The sequence below is a fragment of the Panulirus ornatus genome, chromosome 58 (genome assembly GCF_036320965.1).
Source record: "Panulirus ornatus isolate Po-2019 chromosome 58, ASM3632096v1, whole genome shotgun sequence".
Taxonomy (NCBI): domain Eukaryota; kingdom Metazoa; phylum Arthropoda; class Malacostraca; order Decapoda; family Palinuridae; genus Panulirus; species Panulirus ornatus.
Window position 1 is genome coordinate 39745435 of NC_092281.1, and position 11254 is coordinate 39756688.

Below are 11254 nucleotides of genomic sequence, written 5' to 3' on the forward strand. Positions count from 1 at the left end.
TGGGTGTAGGAGTGTGTACGGGGAAAGCATAGTGAAGATTTTCAGTAGTATACACAGGAATAACTGAAGTGCTCATGAATGAATTATACGTCTCATCGTCTGAGTTCAGGAATGTCTAATGCCTTCATTCCACGTAAGCTCACCTACACCGTCCCAGCCTGGTCCTCCTCCCTTACAGTTACACAGAGGCCAGCTGGAAAGAGTGCAGACAAGAGCATAAAGAATCATCCTGGGCCTGTGTTACACCACCTACCAAGAGGCCACTCATCTTGCTGAACCTGTTCACCCTCTCGGACTATACACCGGCAGCTAACATGCCAGTTTGGCAATAGACTAGGTCAAATCTATATTCCTTATATATTTTTGCGAAGGGTTTCTCCAATCTTAACAGTCATTTCTGAATATGACATCCTGGTATAAATCACGTTATGAGCCGTCAGAAGACTGTTTGCTTGGGTACTAGTGCTTAAAAATTAATATACTCAAGTTCATCAAAACATTTATGCATCTAGTGTCTGTAAAATACGTCCTCAAGAAAACAATCTCATTGTGAAAAGAGACAAAACTAAATGAATGTGAAAAAAGAGAGCTTTAAACCCATTATGTGTAAAAAGTTGATATTGCAATGGTTTAAAAAAAGAAAAAGCAATCCACAGGAATCTGCTTACGGACTGATTTTTTTCTGGTTTATGGCCATTCCAGATACGAGTTAGTCGAGTAGGCTAAATCGGAAGTAGGCTGTGCATCCCATCTCACTCAGCAGTAAGAGAACATTTACACTCATGTATCTTTTTTTTTCTGTTTCAGCGCTGATGACATAAGCTGATGTCAAAAAGTTTGTTATACATGTGACAATTGTATGTTACATGGTGGGAGATGCGAATACTTGGTGTGAGGGGAAAACTACTAGAATCATAAGTATATATCAAGAGAGTAAGGCGTGTGTATGAGTGGGCAGAGAGGAGGGTGAGTGATTCCAAAATGGGTCTAGGCAGGGATGTGTGGTGCCACCAAAACTGTTTTGTTTATGGATGGAGCGCTGAGGGAAGTAAGTCAAAAGGTTCTTGGAGAGAGGCATGTTCAGGTATGCAGTATGTAGGGGGCTAGGGGGTCTCAGAAGCGAGTCAGCTGCTATTTGTTGATGACACGGTGCTAGTGCGTGATACGAGTGAGAGATGCAAAAGTTGGTGTTTGAGTTTAGGAAAATGTATGAAAAGAGAAAGTTGAGAATAAATGTGAAAACAAAAGCAATTAGGGTGCAACTTTGAATGGACAAAAATGAAAGGAATAGAAGTGTTTCATGCGCCAGGGAGTGAATACAGTAGGGAATGGAACCATGGAAGATGGAGTTTTCTGGGTGACGGGACACAGGTTCAGGAAGCATTAAGGAATGTGTAGAAAGAGACGTCACTACATGGGCAGTCCCAACGATGTTGTATAGATACGAGGTATGGGCTATAGATGAGGATATGCGGAAGATGGTGAATGTGATGTATTGGGAATTATATGTTTGAGGACAAATTGCGGTAAGATGACTGGGCAAGTGAGAAGTGAGGTAATGATAAGAATGACGTTAACAGAGCTGAAGGGGGTGTGCTTGAGGCGGCTGGACATATAGAGGAAGTGAAGGTTCTGGAAGCGTTGAAAAGTATGTGGAAGGCGAGAACATTATCTCGGAGAGCAAAAGAAGATATGTTTGATATGTTTGAAGGAATAGTGGTTCCAACCTTGTTATATGGTTGCGAGGCGGGTGCTATAGATAGGTTTGTGCGGAGGGTGGAAATGTTGGAAATGAAATGTTTAAGGACAATATGTGGTGTGAGGTAGTTTGATCGAGTAAGTAATGAAATGGTAAGAGAGAAGTGTGGTAATAAAAAGAGTGTGGTTGAGAGAGCAGAAGAGGATGCGTTGAAATGGTTTGGACACGTGGAGAGAATGAGTGAGGAAAAATTGACAAAGAGGATACATGTGTCAGAGGTGGAGGGAACGAGGAGAAGCAGGAGACCAAATTGGAGGTGGAAGGATGGAGCGAAATAAATTTTGAGTGAGAGTGAATTGGAACGATGTGGTATAGCGGGGTCGACGTGCTATCAATGGATTGAACCAAGGCATGTGAAGCGTCTGGGGTAAACCATGAAAAGGGCTGTGTGGCGTGGATGTGGAAAGGGAGCTGTGGTTTCGGTGCTTTACACATGACAGCTAGAGACTGAATGTGAACGAATGTAGCCTTTTTTGTCTGTTTCTGGCGCTCCCTCGCTGGAAAGGGTAAAGGGGGAACGATTTCGTCTGTGGCGGGGTGGCGACGAGAAATGATGAAGGCCGCAAGTATGGACATGCACAGTTGTATATATGGATATGTCTGTGTATGCATTTGTATGTATAAAATCAAATGTATATATATGTGTATGTACGTGTATGTGGGTGGGCTGGGCCATTCCTTGTCTGTTTCCTTGCGTTACTTTGCTAACGCGGGACACAGCGGTTAAGTATGATATATATATATATATATATATATATATATATATATATATATATATATATATATATATATATATATATATATATATATATATATATATATATGGGGATAGGGGAGAAAGAATACTTCCCACGTATTCCCTGCGTGTCGTAGAAGGCGACTAAAAGGGGAGGGAGCGGGGGGCTGGAAATCCTCCCCTCTCACTTTTTTTTTTTTAATTTTCCAAAAGAGGGAACAGAGAAGGGGCCCAGGTGAGGATATTCCCTCAAGGGCCCAGTCCTCTGTTCTCAACGCTACCTCGCTAATGCGGGAAATGGCGAATAGTATGAAAGAAAGAAAGATATATATATATATGTATGTATGTATAAAGTTGGACCATCTTATTGAAGACAGCGACTGGACCAAGAACACAAACCCATCTTTTGTGATAAACCTGTCTAATAAACAACTAGATAAAGATTCCTTGTGTGCGTTAGGATATGGTTTAAGTTTTGTGTGCTCTAACAGAGAAGCCAGCTGTGTTGATGTCACAAAGTCTTTTTGTAATTTAGAAAAATACAGTAATTTAAGTAATGATGATATTAATATTTGCAAGGGTTTAGTGTATGCCAGTTTGTCAAAACCAGTGGAAGCTAATTGCCCGAAAAGATTCATAAGAACTATTAACACCTTAAAAAAAAAACAAGGATATACATATTACTAAAGCAGATAAGGCTTACACTGTTGTGATTTTAGACAAAAGTAACTATCTATCTAAAATGAATGATCTTCTAAATGATAACACAACATATTCTAAACTTAGTAAAAATCCCTAAGAAGCAGTTAATTCTCACTTCAATAAAGAAATAAAGTTGCTGTTGAAAGGTAACATTTCTCTTCTCAAAAATTTCTCATCTTTGTCCCCTTCATTGCCATATATGTATGGACTTATCAAAACACATATACAAAATTTTCCAGCAAGACCTATAGTGAGTTCAGTAGGCTCCATCACATATAAATTATCAAAATGGTTAGTTTCCTTATCAAGCTCTTTAGTGGGTAAGGTATCAAAGTCTAATATCATGAACAATGTAGATTTAGTCAAAAAGCTAAACAATATCAATATTGATTTTGATTTCAAACTAGTTAGCTATGATGTTTCCTCACTTTTCACAAAAGTTCCAGTTGATGACCTTTTAGAATATCTATTTGATGTCTTGGATGATATTCATTTACCTGTTTCAAAGTCTAATTTCATTGAACTGATAAAATTGTGTATAAAAGACTGTGTATTTATATTTAATGGAGATTATTATGCTCAAAAATTTGGTATGGCAATGGGTAGCCCTCTTTCACCTGTACTAAGTAATCTTTATATGGAATTTTTTGAAACAAAATTACTAAAGGATATCTTACCTTCTAATGCAATTTGGTTTAGGTATGTAGATGATGTTCGTTGTGTTTGGCCAACAAATGAAGATTTACAAATATTTCTCCCCTTACTTAACAATTTAGTACCTTCCATCAAATTTACTGTAGAAAATGAAAATAATGGTATGTTACCATTTTTAGATTACATGATCCATAGACAAGGAAACAAGTTTAAGTTTAGCATATACAGAAAACCCACCAATGTATGCTCATATATACATTATTACTAATCTCAACATGACAGAGTTAAATTATCATCATTTCAATCTATGTTCCTAATGGCATTACGTATTTGCAGTCCAGAGTTTATTGATGATGAGTTTGAGAAGATATATTCGATTGGATCTAAGTTAAAGTACCCTAGATCTTTCATTGATAAATCCCTTAAGTTAGCAAAGAAATCACATTTTCGAGTTGAGTCCAAACCTCCCATTGACACCAAGAATCTTTTAGTTCTCCCTTTGAATAATGATTTCACTTTGCTTCCCATGTTGCTTAAATCCTTTAAAGTAAATGTTGCCTTTAGCAATAATAATACTATAAAGAATATCTTAATCAGGAATTCACCAGAAAATTCTCTTGGTTGCATATATAAAGTGCCTTGTGGAAACTGTGATAAATTTTATGTTGGTCAGACTGGTAAGGATCTTTCTGTTAGACTTAAGAAACATAAATATAGTATAAGAACAGGACAAGAATCTAATGCCTTGTTTAGTCATGTTAAAAACTATGATCATTGTATTGGCTGGAGTAACGCCATCGCAGTTATTAACTCTAACTCTATTACCAAGAGAAATATCAGTGAATCTTCTATTATTAAATAAACGAAGAATTATAATCTTAATATTAGTGATGGTCTGTACAAATTAGATAACTTTATTCTTGATAAGATTTGTAAAATGATAAGTTTATGAACGCTCGTTGTATGTTTCGGACAATCACATGGTTACCAAATAGCGTCCTAGCTTCGTCTCCCCGATGTATATCAACTGACTCTTATATTTCTCTGTTGTGTCTCCCCTGATGATGTGATTATTACACGAAAGTGCACTTGGGAACTTTTCGTGTTTCATTTTCCCCGTGGACTCATAGGAATATATATATATATATATATATATATATATATATATATATATATATATATATATATATATATATATATATATATATATTTTTTTTTTTTTTTTTTTTGCTTTGCCGCTGTCTCCCGCGTTTGCGAGGTAGCGCAAGAAAACAGACGAAAGAAATGGCCCAACCCACCATCATACACATGTATATACATACGTCCACACACGCAAATATACATACCTACACAGCTTTCCATGGTTTACCCCAGACGCTTCACATGCCCTGATTCAATCCACTGACAGCACGTCAACCCCGGTATACCACATCGCTCCAATTCACTCTATTCCTTGCCCTCCTTTCACCCTCCTGCATGTTCAGGCCCCGATCACACAAAATCTTTTTCACTCCATCTTTCCACCTCCAATTTGGTCTCCCTCTTCTCCTCGTTCCCTCCACCTCCGACACATATATCCTCTTGGTCAATCTTTCCTCACTCATTCTCTCCATGTGCCCAAACCATTTCAAAACACCCTCTTCTGCTCTTTCAACCACGCTCTTTTTATTTCCACACATCTCTCTTACCCTTACGTTACTTACTCGATCAAACCACCTCACACCACACATTGTCCTCAAACATCTCATTTCCAGCACATCCATCCTCCTGCGCACCACTCTATCCATAGCCCACGCCTCGCAACCATACAACATTGTTGGAACCACTATTCCTTCAAACATACTCATTTTTGCTTTCCGAGATAATGTTCTCGACTTCCACACATTCTTCAAGGCTCCCAGAATTTTCGCCCCCTCCCCCATCCTATGATCCACTTCCGCTTCCATGGTTCCATCCGCTGCCAGATCCACTCCCAGATATCTAAAACACTTTACTTCCTCCACTTTTTCTCCATTCAAACTCACCTCCCAATTGACTTGACCCTCAACCCTACTGTACCTAATAACCTTGCTCTTATTCACATTTAATCTTAACTTTCTTCTTTCACACGCTTTACCAAACTCAGTCACCAGCTTCTGCAGTTTCTCACATGAATCAGCCACCAGCGCTGTATCATCAGCGAACAACAACTGACTCACTTCCCAAGCTCTCTCATCCCCAACAGACTTCATACTTGCCCCTCTTTCCAAAACTCTTGCATTCACCTCCCTAACAACCCCATCCATAAACAAATTAAACAACCATGGAGACATCACACACCCCTTCCGCAAACCTACATTCACTGAGAACCAATCACTTTCCTCTCTTCCTACACGTACACATGCCTTACATCCTCGATAAAAACTTTTAACTGCTTCCAACAACTTGCCTCCCACACCATATAGTCTTAATACCTTCCACAGAGCATCTCTATCAACTCTATTATATGCCTTCTCCAGATCCATAAATGCTACATACAAATCCATTTGCTTTTCTAAGTATTTCTCACATACATTCTTCAAAGCAAACACCTGGTATGGCAGTGGAATTTATTAAAAAAGGGGGTGACTGTATTGTTGACTGGTTGGTAAGGTTATTTAATGTATGTATGACTCATGGTGAGGTGCCTGAGGATTGGCGGAATGCGTGCATAGTGCCATTGTACAAAGGCAAAGGGGATAAGAGTGAGTGCTCAAATTACAGAGGTATAAGTTTGTTGAGTATTCCTGGTAAATTATATGGGAGGGTATTGATTGAGAGGGTGAAGGCATGTACAGAGCATCAGATTGGGGAAGAGCAGTGTGGTTTCAGAAGTGGTAGAGGATATATATATATATATATATATATATATATATATATATATATATATATATATATATATATATATATATATATATATATATATATGTACATGGGGTTTTCAGTGTTGTAAATGGAAATGGTGAAGACCTTGTAGATTTATGTGCTGAAACAGGACTGGTGATTGGGAATACTTAGTTTATAAAGCGAGATATACATAAGCATACGTATGTAAGTAGGAGAGATGGCCAGAGAGCGTTATTGGATTACGTGTTAATTGACAGGCGCGAGAAAGAGAGACTTTTGGATGTTAATGTGCTGAGAGGTGCAACTGGAGGGATGTTTGATCATTATCTTGTGGAGGCGAAGGTGAAGATTTGTATGGGTTTTCAGAAGAGAGGAGAGAATGTTGGGGTGAAGAGGGTGGTGAGAGTAAGTGAGCTTGGAAAGGAGACTTGTGTGAGGAATTACCAAGAGAGACTGAGTAGAGAATGGAAAAAGAGGTAAGGAGGTAAGGAGAGTGGGGGAGGAATGGGATGTATTTAGGGAAGCAGTGATGGCTTGGGCAAAAGATGCTTGTGGCATGAGAAGAGTGGGAGGTGGATTGATTAGAAAGGGTAGTGAGTGGTGGGATTAAGAAGTAAGATTATTAGCGAAAGAGAAGAGAGAGGCATTTGGACGATTTTTGCAGGGAGAAAATGCAAATGAGTGGGAGATGTATAAAAGAATGAGACAGGAGGTCAAGAGGAAGGTGCAAGAGGTGAAAGGGCAAACTAGAGTTGGTGTGAGAGAGTAAGACAAGGGAGCAAATGGGAACTTCAGTGAAGGGGGGCTAATAGGGGAGGTGATAACAAGTAGTAGTGATGTGAGAAGGAGATGGAGTGAGTATTATGAAGGTTTGTTGAATGTGTTTGATGATAGAGTGGCAGATATAGTGTGTTTTGGTCGAGGATGTGTGCAAAGTGAGAGGGTTAGGGAAAATGATTTGGTAAACAGAGAAGAGGTAGTAAAAGCTTTGCGGAAGATGAAAGCCGACAAGGCAGCAGGTTTAGATGGTATTGCAATGGAATTTATTAAAAAAAGGGGTAACTGTATTGTTGACTGGTTGGTAAGGTTATTTCATGTATGTATGATTCATGGTGAGGTGCCTGAGGATTGGCGGAATGCGTGCATAGTGCCATTGTACAAAGGCAAAGGAGATAAGAGTGAGTGCTCAAATTACAGAGGCATAAGTTTGTTGAGTATTCCTAGTAAATTATATGGGAGGGTATTGATTGAGAGGGTGAAGGCATATACAGAGCATCAGATTGGGAAAGAGCAGTGTGGTTTCAGAAGTGGTAGAGGATGCGTGGATCAGATGTTTGCTTTGAAGAATGTATGTGAGAAATACTTAGAAAAACAAATGGATTTGTATGTAGCATTTATGGATCTGGAGAAGGCATATGATAGAGTTGATAGAGATGGTCTGTGGAAGGTATTAAGAATATATGGTGTGGGAGGCAAGTTGTTAGAAGCAGTGAAAAGTTTTTATCGAGGATGTAAGGCATGTGTACGTGTAGGAAGAGGAAAGTGATTGGTTCTCAGTGAATGTAGATTTGCGGCAGGGGTGTGTGATGTCTCCATGATTATTTAATTTGTTTATGGATTGGGTTGTTAGGGAGGTGAATGCAAGAGTTTTGGAAAGAGGGGCAAGTATGCAGTCTGTTGTGGATGAGAGAGCTTAGGAAGTGAGTCAGTTGTTGTTCGCTGATGATACAGCGCTGGCAGCTGATTCATGTGAGAAACTGCAGAAGCTGGTGACTGAGTCTGGTAAAGTGTGTGAAATAAGAAAGTTAAGAGTAAATGTGAATAAGAGCAAGGTTATTAGGTACAATAGGGTTGAGGGTCAAGTCAATTGGGAGGTAAGTTTGAATGGAGAAAAACTGGAGGAAGTAAAGTGTTTTAAATATCTGGGAGTGGATCTGGCAGCGGATGGAACCATGGAAGCGGAAGTGAATCATAGGGTGGGGGAAGGGGCGAGAATTCTGGGAGCCTTGGAGAATGCTTGGAAGTCGAGAACATTATCTCGGAAAGCAAAAATGGGTATGTTTGAAGGAATAGTGGTTCCAACAATGTTGTATGGTTGTGAGGCGTGGGTTATGGATAGAGTTGTGCGCAGGAGGGTGGATGTGCTGGAAATGAGATGTTTGAGGACAATATGTGGTGTGAGGTGGTCTGATCGAGTAAGTAATGTAAGGGTAAGAGAGATGTGTGGAAATAAAAAGAGTGTGGTTGAAAGAGCAAAAGAGGGTGTTTTGAAATGGTTTGGTCACATGGAGAGAATGAGTTAGGAAAGATTGACAAAGAGGATATATGTGTCAGAGGTGGAGGGAACGAGGAGAAGTGGGAGACCAAATTGGAGGTGGAAAGATGAAGTGAAAAAGATTTTGAGTGATCGGGGCCTGAACATGCAGGAGGGTGAAAGGCGTGCAAGGAATAGAATGAATTGGAACGATGTGGTATACCGGGTCGACGTGCTGTCAATGAACTGAACCAGGGCATATGAAGCGTCTGGGGTAAACCATGGAAAGTTGTGTGGGGCCTGGATGTGGAAAGGGAGCTGTGTTTTCGGTTCACACTAGAGACTGAGTGTGAACGAATGGGGCCTTTGTTGTCTTTTCCTAGCGCTACCTCGCACACATGAGGGGAGAGGAGGTTGTTATTCCGTGTGTGGCGAGGTGGCGATGGGAATAAATAACGGCAGACAGGGTGAATTATATACATGTGTATATATGTATATGTCGGTTTGTGTATATATATGTGTACACTGAGATGTGTAGGTATGTATATTTGCATGTGTGGACGTGTATATATATACATGAGTATGTGGGTGGGTTGGGCCATTCTTTCGTCTGTTTCCTTTCGCTAACTCGCTAACGCGGGAGACAGCGACAAAGCAAAAATAAACAAAAGTTCCAGTTGATGACCTTTAGAATATCTATTTTGATGCTGGATGATACTTCATTTACCTGTTTCAAAGTCTAATTTCATTGAACTGATAAAATTGTGTATAAAAGACTGTGTATTTATATTTAATGGAGATTATTATGCTCAAAAATTTGGTATGGCAATGGGTAGCCCTCTTTCACCTGTACTAAGTAATCTTTATATTCAATTTTTTGAAACAATTTACTAAAGGATATCTTACCTTCTAATGCAATTTGGTTTAGTATGTAGATGATGTTCTTTGTGTTTGGCCAACAAATGAAGATTTACAAATATTTCTCCCCTTACTTAACAATTTAGTACCTTCCATCAAATTTACTGTAGAAAATGAAAATAAAAAAAAAAAAAAAAAATAAAAAAAAAAAAAAATATATATATATATATATCTATATATATATATATATATAAATAAATATATATATATATTATATTATATATATATTATATAATATATATAATAATATATATAATATATATAATATATATATATAATAATATATATATATAATATATATATATAAATAAATATATATATATATAAATATAATATATATATTATATATATATTATATATATAATATATATATATAATAATATATATAATAATATATATAATATATATATATAAATAAATATATATATATATAAATATAATATATATATATATTTATATATATATATATCTATATATATATATATCTATATATATATATATATAATATATATAATATATATATATAATATATATATATATTATATATATATATATCTATATATATATATATTATTATATATATATATATCTATGCATGTTTATATTCATACTTGTACCTTCATGCATTCTCGTCGCACCCAGCCACACATGTAATGGCATCCCCCTCTTCCCACGCGCGCGCGAGGTAGCGCTAGGAAAAGAAAATAAAGTCTCTAGCTGCCATGTGCAATGCACCGAAACCACAGCTTCCTTTCCACATCCAGGCCTCACAAACTTTCCAAGGTTTACCCCACACGCTTCACATTCCCTGTTTCAATCCAGTGACAGCACCTCGACCCCGGTATACCACATCGTTCCAATTCACTCTATTCCTTGCCTCCTTTCACCCTCCTGCATGTTCAGGCCCCGATCACACAAAATCTTTTTCACTCCATCTTTCCACCTCCAATTTGGTGTCCCGCTTCTCCTCGTTCCCTCCACCTCCGACACATATATCCTCTTTGCCAATCTTTTTTCACTCATTCTCTCCATCTGACCAAACCATTTCAAAACACCCTCTTCTGCTCTCTCAACCACGCTCTTTTTATTTCCACACATCTCTCTTATCCTTTCATTACTTACTCGATCAAACGACCTTACGCCACATATTGTCCTTAAACATTTTATACCCAACACATCCACCCACCTCCGCACAACCCTATCTATAGCCAATGCCTCGCAACCATAAAACATTGTTGGAACCACTATTCCTTCAAACATGCCCATTTTTGCTCTCCGAGATAACGTTCTTGCCTCCCACACCATATATTCTTTAATAACCTTCCACAGAGCATCTCTATCAACTCTATCATATCCTTCTCCAGAT

General features: G+C 38.1%; 1 protein-coding gene across 1 annotated transcript in view; it reads right to left on the reverse strand.

The window, feature by feature from the left end:
• Positions 1-11254, reverse strand: part of LOC139766743 (uncharacterized) — a 318468-nt gene that overhangs the window by 153465 nt on the left and 153749 nt on the right. The gene's annotated exons all lie outside the window — the stretch shown is intronic.